Here is a 15099-nt window from a genome sequence, read left to right on the forward strand (position 1 = left end):
GTGAAATAAATAAATATATGTGTTTGATATGGCAACGTGTATGTTTCTCGAGCGCACAACCGCAAATATTGAATTCATTAAAAATCTGAAGTTTGGGCCGAGTATTAAAGAGCATACGTCCGTAAACCACTTGGGAAATCAGAACATTGTAGAATTTTCTTGAATTTTCTTTTATCATTATTACTTTAGTCGATGAGTGTCCCGTTTAAATTACCAAGCCCAACTTGATTTCCTGAAACGTTAAACGATCTACGCCATATCGTACTGGCAACTATGTACACGATGTATCTAATAATACATATATGTTTTTTTTTTACCAGGTTAATTAGGCTTCAACTTCTGAGGTCATTAGCCTGTAATAATTACAATGTATTGGTCTTAAAACTACGGGGAAACATTATGTTTAACATTGGAGGAAGTATGTGAAATATTATATTATAATTACCTATTTAACGTATTATTTCAAAAAATGAACTATGGAAAAAAGTTTACAATCGGCGTGCCATATAATATTGTTATTATTGTCGTGGAAGTTTTATCGAATTCAAACGCAGTGAGTGATGAGTGAATAAAAACATAATTAGTTAAATATGGTAGATTAGGCTGCAGAAAAAATAAATTAATCCATGAAAAGAAATATTACCCGATTTGACTTAGATTTGCAGTGTTGAAGATTAAAGTCGTCGCTGTAGAACTTCTGACATTTAACGCTTAATATCGTGTAATATGTACATGGGTGAATTAATGTCAAATGCAATAAAATATAGTCCTACGAAAGTGACTCGTGCATATATTATTATGTAGGTAGTACATATATATACTATAATGAGTAATGACTATAAAGACCACGTGCAGTGTTACACGGTCAGATGTGTGCAAAGGGATTGGTTGTTATATTTTTTGAATTTATTTATTTTCCGTAAGCACGTACGTCAAATTAATTTTTATAGTATGAGAAAAAAAATCCGAAATATAAAACACTGTTACTCGCCGCAATATTCGAAAGTAAATATTTATATTTTGAGATGTCAACCATAAATGCAGTAATACAATAGTATAATGATCTTATTACATAAAATATAAAGCACCAAAAATATTATATAATATTTTGGACTGTGGCGTATGGTAATAATTGTCGGGTAAGTTGATGTGATTTTAAATAACAGATAGGTGTGGCCTCCTCAATCGAAACTACTTCAACGGAACTCCATCTATACTGTAAATCTTCAAAAAATCATATTATACTTATCGAATACAAAATAAATATTTTATTTGAACAGCACTTAAACGTATAAACAAACAACGTACAATATAAGGAGCCCATAAACGTGTTGTTGTGTGCTTCAAGCCAAATGGAAAATCCTTCTAAGAAATCGGTGTGCTTACGAGGAAAATATGTTTTTGTAATGTCAGAAAATAGAGCGGCGCACGCTATAATTGTATGTCTGAAGTTGAGAGTGAAATAATCGTTTTTCTCTCATTTTATTTTAAATATCAATTTATATAGACATTATTAGACAGTGTACACTGATTATATAGTGATAACCTAAAGATTTTCCATCCGATTTTAAATTAGTTTATGACATCAAAAAGTCTTTCCGTTCTCCCTTAATATTTTTGCGCATAATATATTATTTTGTCTTTCGAATAATAATTTATGATTATAACTAATAGAGTTCAATCAAAACAAAGAATAAAAAAAATATTGGAATATGCAGTGAACTACAGTAGTAATAATATGTATCCATACAAATTTATATTTTTCCAATCTCGGGTATATTTTGAGAAATTTCCCAAGACTGAATTCCCGGGAATTAGCATATCGCCACCGACATTCTCACTCTCTTACTAATGGAAAATTATGTGATTGTAAAAAACATTTTACTAAAGCAAATCACTACTTCTAATAATAAGACATCAATTGCCGGACATTCAGTAAAGAAATGAAACTTCCACGTCATGTAGCGCGGGTGGAGATTTTTACAATTTTTCATTAAATTCTTCACGAATAATACCTTGCAACAGGGATTCTCATATTTTTTTTTGAACACTGTACCCCTTTTTACCAATGAATTATTTTGGGTACCCCTCCTTAGTTACTAAACTGAAATATATCTTATTTATTACTATATTATCTATTTTAATTTAAAGGTTTGTTTTCCAGACTCGTACACCCTTAAAAATTTTTAAGTACTCTTAGGGATACGTGTACCACAGTTTGAGAATTCTTGCCTTACATTATGTCGATGGCATAGTAAGTAGATCGATCGTCATTTGTTATCTACTTAATATTAATAAAACGTGTATTGTTCGCAGGTCATTGCAACACGGATCATGCGTGATAATACTTATTATATTTTATACCTCATGAACGTTATGAAGACGACACGCTTTGAAGAAATAAAAAAAGTATGCATAAATCTTCACACGTATTGTAAATTAATTAAATTTTTTTTTCAGTTATAGACGTGTCACCGACAAAAGATCTTCGTCAAACGCCCGCGTTTATATATATAGGTAACGAATTACGAGACGTAATTTCACGGTGGAAATGATGAAACAATTATTATTATTATTACTGCTACAGGCGGAAGAAGCTATTTTTAGAACGTTCGAATAAACACGATGAACAAATAAGAGTTATTATTGTGATACTGTTGTTTAAGCACTCGCGGAAGCCTCGTTGCTGCAGATGTTGTTATATAATTGTATATTTATGGAAGTAGTAGATGTTAATCACAAATGACGAATTAAGTCTAACCGTCGGTTTTAATCATATTGTCATTTGTCAAACGCGAAGATGCAAGATAAAATTCTAAAAAATATAATATCGTAATAATATTTATGATTCGAGGTTAGGTATGGTATGATATGGTGTATGAACAATTATAGTATTATCATTTCAAATAGAAAAAGTTATAAAAGATCAACGCGGAATTAACGGACTTGAGGAAGACAAAATAAGGGCAATTATTTTTTGATTTGGTTGAGCGAAATACAATTACCAAATTATTAAGATGGGTTAAGTCACTGTATAAAAATAATATAACATAAGGCGTATAATTATTAATTATTATGCGCAGAATATCGGTGGAAATTTAAGATTATCAACTGCTGTGAATTGAGCTGATTTAACAAAACACGTAAGTACCCCTATTAATATTATCGTTGCCTCTTATCATAATACGTCTGTGGGATTATCGAAACTGTACAATTCCACTTTTGATCGCTTTTAGATTCTATTTGATTGACGTCCTATTTGATGGATAACGTTAGGATGGGGCTGTGCCTCCCGCTCGATTTGTTAGAAGCTCCATCCGGCTTTTTGGGGATAAATTCGAATAATATACGATAAAAGTTTTAACCTTATTTTTGGCATACATACTTATTATACTTAAAAAAAAAATATTACGTCATATAAAATATAAAAGAAATTTGGACTGTGACTCAATATTTACTCAATATTAAATATAAAAAAACCATCGATAAAAATTATATGTATAATATATAAAAATAACCTAACCAAATTATAGTGACTTATAAATACATAATATGTTCCAACATTATCTAAATATTACATAAAAATTAATGTTATTTTTCCTTTCTTCGTTCACTATAGAGACCCAAAAATCACTTATTTGTCAAATAAAATTTATATCAATTATAAATGGTTTGAAACGCAGGTTAGGTATTTGTAGATTTGTATTTCGGCTCACACGTAAATTTAATTTCAGCTCCTTAAAATCCAATATTAATTGTTTGTTTGTATTATATTTATTAGGGTTGCTATTAGTTACAGATAATAAAATAGTTATTATGATTGAATACAATTTTCCATAATCTAGGTGTTATGTTTTGTAATTTAGGCTAATAAATCTATTTTATATAAATGTAAAATTGAATATCATCAGCTTTATATATTAGAGTATACGCTGAGGTTTATATGCTAGAGAATTAATCAACCGATTTTGGTAAAAAAAAAATTTAGAATAATAATCGAACCAATGCAAAGCGGAAATAATGGATGGATATAGATTATAATAGACGGTCAACTAATACGGATATTAGTCGGGTTATATCTTGGTAAAATAAATGGTGTAGGTATATGAAAATCCGGTGTTTTTGACCAATAGACACCGTATTCAATATATTAAGGTTCTATATTGGAATCCCGGAAGGGTTTTAAAAATGCCTGAATTCCTTTTAGAAAATAGAAACCTCACGTATAACAGCTATGTTTGTATACATAATATATGCAAATAGATGTTGGTCTAATGATTATAATCACTAATCAATATACAGAAAAAAATATTGAAAGCGTAACTGTCAATTATACGCTATATCGTTACGAAAAATATCGATGTTTTTGATTTTTTTTTTCAATCCACATATTATTTTGTCGCTCTTGTAGCGTTGTTGAAAATCTGCTACCACGAAAAGATTATATATGTGTTTGGTATAGTATAATAAGGATCTCAATATTATGTCAAGCTATGCAAATACTCTCCTTATATTGGATCGTATATGTATACGCCTGATGTATAATATATTGAGAAGTGTTGTATTATTATATCTTATACTTTTATGGTTACAAGTCTATTAATTAAACATATAGTCGATTATATATTGATGAGATTCACCTTGATTTTAGTTTTTAAATACTACTGAGTTTCATAGGCGCACATAGGGTGTGAATTTAGGGGGTGCTGAAATAATTTATAGTACACAGACCCGTGGGGAGCAAAGCCCCCCACTACACCACCCTAATACTATAATAATTGCATTGCAATAATTATAAATTTTATTAAAAATAAAAATAAATATTTTGTAATTATATTACAAGTTATAATAACATGTAGGTAATCATTAATTATTAATGTTAGACAAGATTTAATTTTCTGTTTGATATTGCAAATATTTGCAATATAATTTCCCCTTCTATTTTATTGGTAAGATCACTCTCAATGCTAAGCGTAGATAGCTTGGTAAATCTTTCTATCTTTCTTGGCCCATATTGGTGCGTAACCAGTTTTTCAATCTACGCATAGCTGAGAAGGAGCGTTCACACGTTGAAGAAGAAATTGGAATTGTTATTCCCAATAGCTTACAGACATTTGGAAACGAACTTTTATAACATTGATTTTTCATGCCTTCATATATAAAGCTGGCTGGTAGACTATTCATTAAAACCATCATTTCTGCTGATAAACTAACTGTTGATATTTTCAAAATATCCTGATATACATAAACAGATTTATATAATAATATTTCAAAAGATATGACTATGTAATAAATATTTTAAATAGTTTATGCGGTGCTAATTTTAAACCTGGGAGTGCTAAGCACCCCCAAGCACCCCCCTATATGCGCCTATGCTGAGTTTATGGTTTGAATGGAAACTATTTAGGACGGTAGATTATAATTTGTCCTACTAGGTACGATAGGTCTAATATGAATATATCAATTATGTGCACATTTGTTATAAGTCCATTTTTTTCAAAATTAACTTTTTGATACCAATTGATAGAAAATTAAATTCCCTTTATTTTTTATACAAGGTCTTTGTACTCTATAACCATTATTTCACGTGATATTTACTATTTTCACTTATCATAAATGGCAGTTAGCCGTGTTTATTTTTGCCCTAATGTATTAAGTCCTAAACTTTTAGTGATAAGTCCTTAATTTTTTAACTTGTACAGTAATTTTATTGCACACTTATCATATGTCCGGACTTAGCATACATTTGGTTTGTATTCCTCAATTTATTAACTGCCCACATGTTATAAGTCCGGACTTATTATATCAGTGCAGTAGAAATATTTCAGAAGTAGGACTTATTATATTTGAGCATAAACATTAACTTTAAAGAAGTGGAGTTATAATAATTTGCGTTTTTACAAACACTTTCAGTGACATTATTTTGTTTTTAACAAGTTGACTGCCACAGTACTTTTATGGAGCTGTCCTTAAACGCTTTGAGTACCAGAATAGGTACTCACCGTGTTTGCCACTAGTGTATTAATTATGGATAAACTACAACACAGGCCATGGGTTTTTTCATATTTCTAACTATTTTCTTATTTTAACGGTCTATAAATGTCATTTCTTGTTTATTTAAAGAAAAATAACCCGATTTGGAGTGAGTACGAAATAATGGTACTTAATGCCTATTGTTTATAAGTTTTTTTTTTTTTTTTTAAATAAGACTTCAACTCCTGAGGTTATTAGCCTGCAGTAAATACAAAATACAAAATAGTAGTCAAGCTATGGGGACACATTATGTTTGACAATAGAGGGATTTTGTAGAGTTTATGTACATTCAATTATTTTTCTAAATTAATTTTGCTAAGCCTATGTTTTTGAAAAAATCGTATATGTTTTTGGAGTTATCTTCGCCAAGTGCTTGTTGCATAGTTAATGGGTTCCCGAGGATTTGTCTGGAGTTGGTGAACTTTGGGCATTCAAGCGTGATGTGTTTAATTGTCAGCGCTTTGTCACAGAACTCGCTGGTCGGGCTGTCTTCTTTTGTTATGAGGTGTAGGTGTGTTAGGCGAGTGTGTCCAATCCGGGTTCTTGTGGTAACTACTTCTTCATGCCTGGATGAGGATGGGGGAGTTTTCCATGGGTCGACTGACGGTTTAATTTCTTTTAGTTTATTTGTGTTTGGAGTCTTCTCCCACGAGCCTTGCCAGTGACTTTTATTTAGATTATTTATTTTTGAGAGTGCGTCTTGAAATGTTATTTTATTTATTAGTACCGAGCTGGGTGATTTTATTGCTTCGTTGGCTGCCTTATCAGCTAGTTCGTTGCCACTTATTCCAGTGTGGGAGGGGACCCATAGAAATTCGATTGTTTTTGTTGTGTTTGATAACTTTTCTTGGATGGATTGAATTATTTCGTTTTTGGGGTAAGGATTTTCGAGGGCTAGGAGTGCACTAAGAGAGTCACTAATTATAAGTATTTCTTCAGACGCTAAGGTCGTCGCGTGTGAGATTGCATTTTGGATGACTTGACTTTCAGCGGAAAAAATGCTGGTTTCGTGAGGAGATTTGAACATTGAAGTTTTGTTATTTTCTATGAATGCGAAACCGGTTCCATTTGGGGATTTTGAGGCGTCCGTAAAGATTTTTATGTGGTGAGGGTATTTTCCTTCTATTATTTCTGAAAAGTTATTTATTATAGTTGAGGTTGAGGAGATTTTTTTGTCAAATTCGAGTAGTTGGGTATTGAGCTTAATATTCCACATCCGCGGAGGGGAAGACGGGAAGATAATTTTGTTAAACATAATTGGTTTGAACTTCATTATATCTGCTATGTTCTTATACTTGTCATCGATAGTGAGAGGTATGTTTGGATGTTTATAAGTTTTATAAGTTTATAAAAGAAAATATAATAATTTGTTTGCAAAAAGTAATTGTTATAAGTCCATGTCTATACAAATTTATTTTGTCACATAGTTATAAGTCCATACCATATTCTTAAAAATGTCATTAAAATAAATAAATAAATATCATATGAATTCAACTTATATATTTTTAAGTTAATTTCAATTTAGAAAAAACAAATTGATTAAATATTAATTAAGTTAATTGGGTGTCAAAAAAGTTAAAATTTAAAACAGCTCTCCTGCACAATTTTAATTTTGTGACTTATAACATGTGTGCACTAAGCCATCGATATAATCTAATCTCAACCTAACAAATTTGGACGCTGTTGATTGATCGCACAAGCTTACCCTCTACCTCTCCCCTCTCTCAAGACCCTTTTGATCGTATAGACGTCATGATTACAGATAATATTATATATTATAATATTATATTAAACGATCGCAAATCGATGTGTCGATATTATCGAAGGGCAAATATTGATATTTTTCCAGAAAATATTGATATAACGATGTATTTCGTTTCCATCCCTCTGTACAGTTAAAATTATTGACGGTTACCACGATAATCACTACGAAGACAATGATGAAAAAAACAATATCATTAATTCCCCAGCTCGATTGCGTATGGTTCGTCATGCATCACTACGGAAAGTGATTCCCGAAATAGTTTACTCGTTCGCACCACACTGAAGTTAATAAATTGATCATATTATATAATTACGAGTTTATTTTATATACAGCGTGATGGATTTATCATAAAACACTCATTATTTCAAAACGTATTGACTTTTTTTCAAAATATTTTTTTACATGGTTTCTAGTTGTTAAAAAACCAACGTTTTTATTAAAAAATTATATTTTTAAATATTTTTTATCCTTATCGTTTTTTACTTTTTTTGAATGACAACATAGAGTTTTGATTTCATTTTCAAAAGCAGAATATTTTTCTAAGTATTTTAATACATAGAAATCGAATTTGGGGCTAGTAGTTTATGAGTTATAAGTATTTAAAGCTCCGACAAGCGGAGTAGTGGACAAACATTTTGCGGGGTAACCCCGTACCACTCCACTCTGCCAATCTAAACTTTAAATACTTATAACTCATAAACTACTAGCCCCAAATTCGATTTTCATATATCAAAATACTTAGAAAAATATGAAATATACGTTAAAATATGAAATTAAAACTCTTTGTGTTATTCAAAAAAGTAAAAAACTTAAAAAATTATAAGGATAAAAAATATTTAAAAATATAATTTTTTAATAAAAACGTTGGGTTTTTAACGACTTGAAACCATGTAAAAAAATATTTTGAAAAAAGTCAATCCTTTTTGAAATAATGAGTGTTTTATGATAAATCAATCACCCTGTAGATATACCGTGTGTTCACCAATTCAGGGAACACTGAATTTCTCGGCCGGATTATGTTGGAATAAATCGATTTTTTTTTACAAACTAGTGGATGCTAGTATATGGTGTATTGTGGTAAATAAATACACGTATTCAGATAAATTTCAAATTTTTAATCCTCTCGGTACGCGCATGTGTAATGCAACTTATTTTGTTTAAATGGCAACTGGTATTTTTGATGCCAAATTCGGATAGACTGATTTTTTTAAAGTCATTTTGTCCAATCAACCATGGCTCTAAAACCAAAATTGACTGAATGAAAGCCATTCAAATTTTAATAAATAATACATTTTTACAATTCATTATAAAATGCATAAAACCATATATAATTATTTATTATTGGTTACTTTTTGAATACTCTTACGTATTGTTTTTTTTTTATACGTGTTATAAATAAGATTAACATAATATGGATATAAAATTATTTAATTAAAATTGATTACAACTGTATACGTAAAAATATTCAAAAAGTAGCCAATAATAAATAATTATAAATTGTTTTATGCATTTTATAATGAATTATAAAAATCCATTATTTATTAAAATTTGAATGGTCAGTCAATTTTGGTTTTAGAGCCATGGTTAATTGGAAAAAAAGACTTAAAAAATACAGTTCATCCGAATTTGGTATCAAAAATACCAGTAGCTATTAAAACAAAATAAGTTGCATTACGCATGCGCGTTCCGAGAGGGTTAAAAATTTGAAATTTATATGAAAACGTGTATTTATATACCACTAGCTTGTAAAAAAATTCGATTTATTCCGGCCGAGAAATTCAGTGTTCCCTAAATTGATGAACACACAGTATATAATATATACAATATGTATGTATTGTATTTCGCAAACATATATGTGTGTGTGTGTCATAATACATGGTCGGGCGCACCAGAGTAATACACACGTGGCGGAAAAGTTGTTTCGATGGAAGGCTTTTATGATTGATGAGTCATTATAGCGGCGATCTTCCGCCCGCCGAAAGTTTGCGCCCAAAATTTATCCGCCCGCGTGAGTTAGTTTTTTTCCTCGTAGTGTCGTTATTATACTTAACTGTATTATACGATCAAAATGCTGTTATACAGAGAGACGTGCATCACGAACACACTTACCGACTTACCCCACACCTCGTATTTTCACTCTCCTATAAAAAACAGTTATTCAAAACCCGATTTCTGAAGTTTTTAAATATTTTAAAAATTCATATTTCAAAATTCGATAACTAGTAGTTTTGAGTTGTTTGACTTTTTGTACCTAGGGAAATTAGTAGGTTAATTAGTATAGTTCTATGATAATGGTTCCGAGGACATTATGATATATTATGAGAGACGATTATATTGATTTAAACATTTTAGTGATGCTAATCAAACAATATTTATAATTTATAAAAATAGCCCAAAGACAATAAATGCTGTATTCAATATTACATCTAATTTATATTTTTACAAAAACCATTTTTAAGGACAATTATTTACTTATTAGAAACATTTTAACAACTGAGAAACTTATATATAGGTACTAGTTTATTTTTGAAATAGGTTAAACAAAATGTTCAAAAATTATTCACTATACAATTTACATAAGAAACAAAAGTTTGTATTACCACAGGAATGCCCTAAGTAGTACAATTAATTTCGAGAACATTATGGTCTTAAAGGACTTGTGTGTAAAAATTCCAAAAATCGGAATAAATTCATTATTGAAGTGAGCATACATGGTTAGTCGCTCTGCAATATATTTAACCAGGTATATCATAATTTTACATTAATATTATAGGAAATACAAGGTAGACTTCCAAGGAACAATCAAAATGTATAAGTTGCATAATATTTTGTTAAATTGAGTGGTAGGTAAATCAATGGAATACTATCTAAGAATTAAGATTTAAATGTGTTGATTTTTGTGTGCAATGAACGTAATTATAAAAGCTCATAACTCTTTAAAAAAAACATTTTTCATTGGATAGTTGTAGGTTAGCTATAGGTTAGAGCTTATGAAACGTTCCTCGTCTCCTTTTCTATTGTTTTCGCTCTAAGTCGTTTGCTTCAAAATACAGCTTATGCATAAAGGAAAGGAAGGATTTAGGAGGTAATAAAACGTATACCACCCGTTACGACGAAGATATATTATTTAAATTTAAATATAACGGAGCGTGATAAGAATATTTTTAATACAAATCATCTGAATTTGTCATGTATAGAATTCGGTTAAAAGGTTATCATATTTAAACGAATACCTTATACTTGAAAATAAAAATAAAAATGATTCAAAATTATACAATTTATAATTGATACACCTAAATTTAGATTTCAGGTGTCGTGGCCTTGCCATTGGCAGTTGTTTATCCATTATCTACGTCAATATAGTTAATACATAGGCGAATAATCGGTTAGCTGTTCCGTCATCATATTGGCTAGCACTCGATCATCGAATATGGAACCGCCGACTTGTTCTTCTCGCCCGAAGCCTTAGCTACAAGCTCTTGAACTGTAACGTAAGTCATTTTGTCGTTTAGATCATATTTATTAGTTTTAACCAGTATACAGCAGGGGTGGACAACTAGTGGCTCGTGTCTCAATAAATAAAACCAATATTTACTTACTAACGATAAAATACGATAAAATTATAAAAATTATAAAATGTATTTATTAACATTTTGGCTCTTGATACCATTGTATTTATCCATGATGTGGCTCGTGGACGTATGCATGTTGGCCAACCCTGACATATAGTATAGACTAATGGTTCTCAAACATAAGGTCGTGACCCATCTTTGGGTCGCCAATAATGTTAAATTGTTCGAATATTTTTTCATCCCCCCATTGAATATTATTTAAAAAAGGTTATGAAAAATAATCGGGAAAATATCTTAGGTCGTCACTACACAAAGGTTGAGAACCACTGGTATAGACTATACTCGAGTAGGTAAAAATCAGCTGAAAACCCTGGCTTCGGTAGTGTGTAGTTTTTTATTTTATGACAATTCTTATATAGTTTAGTCCGCTGTATAATAGTTGTATCTCAGTTTCTATGTATCTACCTCAGTTAAACGGACAAATCGACGTCGGTATATCTAGGTTCGACTAATATTGGCAACTGAATCTATTTAGCAATTGATATATTTTTTTTTCAGTGGTTTAAATTATTTTACTCGTCTTGTCTAATACTTATCGCGTAAAAAATCTCTGAGGTCTTTGTAAATTCGATTGAGAAGTTTTTGAATATATAAGCTACAAACATTAATTTGGTTTTAAGCAGATATTGTTTAATTTAATCGAGGCCACGTAAACGCGACAATTTTATGCATATACTTGTACCTGATCCACTAGAGTAACTAATAGCAATAATATTTAACGTTACTACTTACTATTAAAAAATCTGCAACCAACGACAAGTGAATAAAAAAAAAAAAAACGTTTCAATTTCTACCGTGATTCTCAAATTTGAGGACCTCTTTAAAATGTGAATTTCGTCAAATCTTTTGTTAGTTGGTCTCTACATCATAAAACCAAGATAACCTACCAAATTCTATAGTCATAATATTATATTTATTTGGTGGGTTTAGCTAAACACGATAAATCAGTCAGTATGTCACGAAGACAAGTTTTTTTTCATTTATCATATAAACTATTGTTAGGTATAATTGTAAACAAACAACATATACGCTAAATTATATTATTATATTGAATTTATAATGATGAACATTAGCGAAACGTTTCAATTAAGTTCATAAAATTAATTATTCGATTAGTCAGTCATCGTGGACAAAATTGTGTTTACCTCAGAGGGAAATACCGTTTTACAATAATTGTCGCGAAAACAAAAATCGTAAATATTCAAACCCAATAATGTATAGTGCTTATATTATTGGTACGTTTCTAAACGATACGATCGATTAAAACGCGAAACGATGACAAACACGACGACACAGGTAGGGATTTTCGTTCGGTTAAACACGCTCGGCGATATTGTGTTGTTATTCGAACAAATACGAAATGTATTTGATCGATCTTTATCACACCAGCGATAACTTTAAAGGATGTCGATGACACGAGATGACAATATTAAACGATAGTTTCTGTTGCAAGTTTGCACGCGGATAATGCATTTAATATTATATTTACACTGTCCTATATTTTCGAGCACGATCACGTGAGTACTACGATTATTCAAGTATAGTTTATTCGAACCAAGGATTTTGGAATTTTACAAGTGTATACTTAAACGGCGAAATTGTATTGAAATGTATAACCACCCTGTGATGATGTTATAAATAACTATACTTAATTTATGTATATCATCGTTATAATTATTATATAGCAGCTGTTTGCCTGTTTATAGGCAAGTGGTTTTTTTAGATAATACACTACAGTCAAAATATGATTTTTCCAATTACCAGAATCGTGTGATTTGGAATGGAAAATTACTTGGAAAAGCTAAGTAAAAATGTATTAAAGATTTAAAAATCAATAATCAAGACAAAAAAAGTAAGCAACAAAACAATGGTAATTTAATATGTAAAATCGTTTGAATTAGAATTTAAGTTATAATTACCGTAAAGATAATGTATTATATACATATATATTATATAATTTATAATGTAATAGGTAATACAAAAAGGGTTATTAATAATAATTTAATTAAATATTGTTTAGTGTGAGTTTTGAGCATGTGCGGCTTCTAATGACATCGCGGAAGAATCGACTTCTTTCTCGGACGAAGAAACACGAAGTAGGGTGACTTAATGTTCCATCTGTAAGTCGATTTCTATGTTTTGATTATATATGTTTCATGTTTGAAAATGTTCATTGTACAATATGTAAGTAGTTCCAAACATGGATAACATTTTTAATGCGAAATCTCGTAAAAGTGGATATTTTAGAAAAGGTAATTTTTTCCAAAACCTTATATCAATCTCTTTTGCAGATAATAATAAAGGAATTGTATGATGCAATTTGTAAATGTATAACGTGGGCCAGATAAAAAAAGCTCGCGGGCCGCCCGCCAGTTGCCCACCTCCTGATATATAATATTATTGTCACGTCTGATGGCTGTAAGCTATATATATATCGTAACGATTAATATAAGATTTAGGTATCTAAAACGTTGAACGCCGGTTGTAATGTCATGAAAAAATAATTAGAACATAATATCACCTCACCCTGTAAGGAATATATTATAAAACTTTATACATATTCGTTTTATGGTGGTCTTAATTGTTTTTGTTTTTAATATGTAACACAAATTTGTACAATAAAATTACAAACATTTCATACAAAATTACTTTTTTTTACCGTAAACTTTATTTTCATATTAAATTAGATTTTAATGTTTGAAATGATGTATTGATTTTATAATTAAAAAATAAAATAAAAATTCAACATTTTTAAAAAATTATGAATATCTAATAATTAGATATTTTTAAGTTAAAAATATACATTGTCAGATATGTTATTCCTGCCTAGGCCACTTACACGAAACATTTATCTTACATAATAATTATATTATTTGCATTCCAGTATGACATTCGGCCAGAATAATTTTCCAACCCTCAGCCCATTATAATTTTTTTTTCACCCCAAATGTTGAGACGATATTCCGAACGATTGGTGTACGTATGCGATGTGGCGGGACTCACTTCCCGAGTTCGGGTGACCCGTGCACTCTGTATAATATATATAGGTAATAATTATTATTAACACGGTTTACCTATATATCATCATAATATTAATATACAATGTATATATTATGTTGTTCGCAGCCATATAGTATATGTATATTTTCATCTCGTGGACTAATTATGCTAAACGCAAAATATATATTATATTGCCGATCGCCGTACGTACGGTTGATATTATGTGTATATTAAATGAAATAAAATCCGATTTCCAGTCATTAATAACGCGGCCTTTTGGTTAATAACTACAATAACATAACGAGGCGCTGAAATATTAATAACTGTCCTGAACTAATTTTTTCATTAAATTTTAAGAGAATCTCGAATCGTAGAACTATATAGGCAATTGAATACCTACTTTTTATTTGCAACTTCAACGTTCAAACTATGGTCAAAATACTCCTATAAATAGATAATGCAACTAATTAATTATTTAAATGTTGATCTGTTTTCCAGTGTCTCCTTAAATAATTTTAATTTTTACCTAAATAATATTTGGCTATATTTTTGCAAGATTAAGTGACAACTTAATAACCTAAAAGTTATGATCCAACACCTGGTAAAACTAATATAATATTAATAATATGTTCTATATCCTAATTTGTATAGGTTGATATGATGTTTTCA

At 29.9% G+C, this 15099-nt stretch overlaps 1 long non-coding RNA gene across 1 annotated transcript in view; it reads left to right on the top strand.

Moving 5' to 3' along the window:
* Window positions 1–13983, top strand: part of LOC149056552 (uncharacterized) — a 49454-nt gene extending 35471 nt beyond the window's left edge. The window contains exons 10-15 of the long non-coding RNA XR_016191119.1: window positions 2165–2254; window positions 2317–2409; window positions 2461–3143; window positions 11102–11289; window positions 13137–13282; window positions 13451–13983. This is a non-coding gene — a long non-coding RNA (uncharacterized LOC149056552). The remainder of the gene's footprint in view (window positions 1–2164; window positions 2255–2316; window positions 2410–2460; window positions 3144–11101; window positions 11290–13136; window positions 13283–13450) is intronic.
* Window positions 13984–15099: the final 1116 nt, after the last annotated feature.

Source organism: Diuraphis noxia, unplaced genomic scaffold, assembly GCF_037042655.1.
Source record: "Diuraphis noxia isolate RWA-SAM2 unplaced genomic scaffold, SU_Dnox_SAM2 contig0003, whole genome shotgun sequence".
Lineage (NCBI taxonomy): Eukaryota > Metazoa > Arthropoda > Insecta > Hemiptera > Aphididae > Diuraphis > Diuraphis noxia.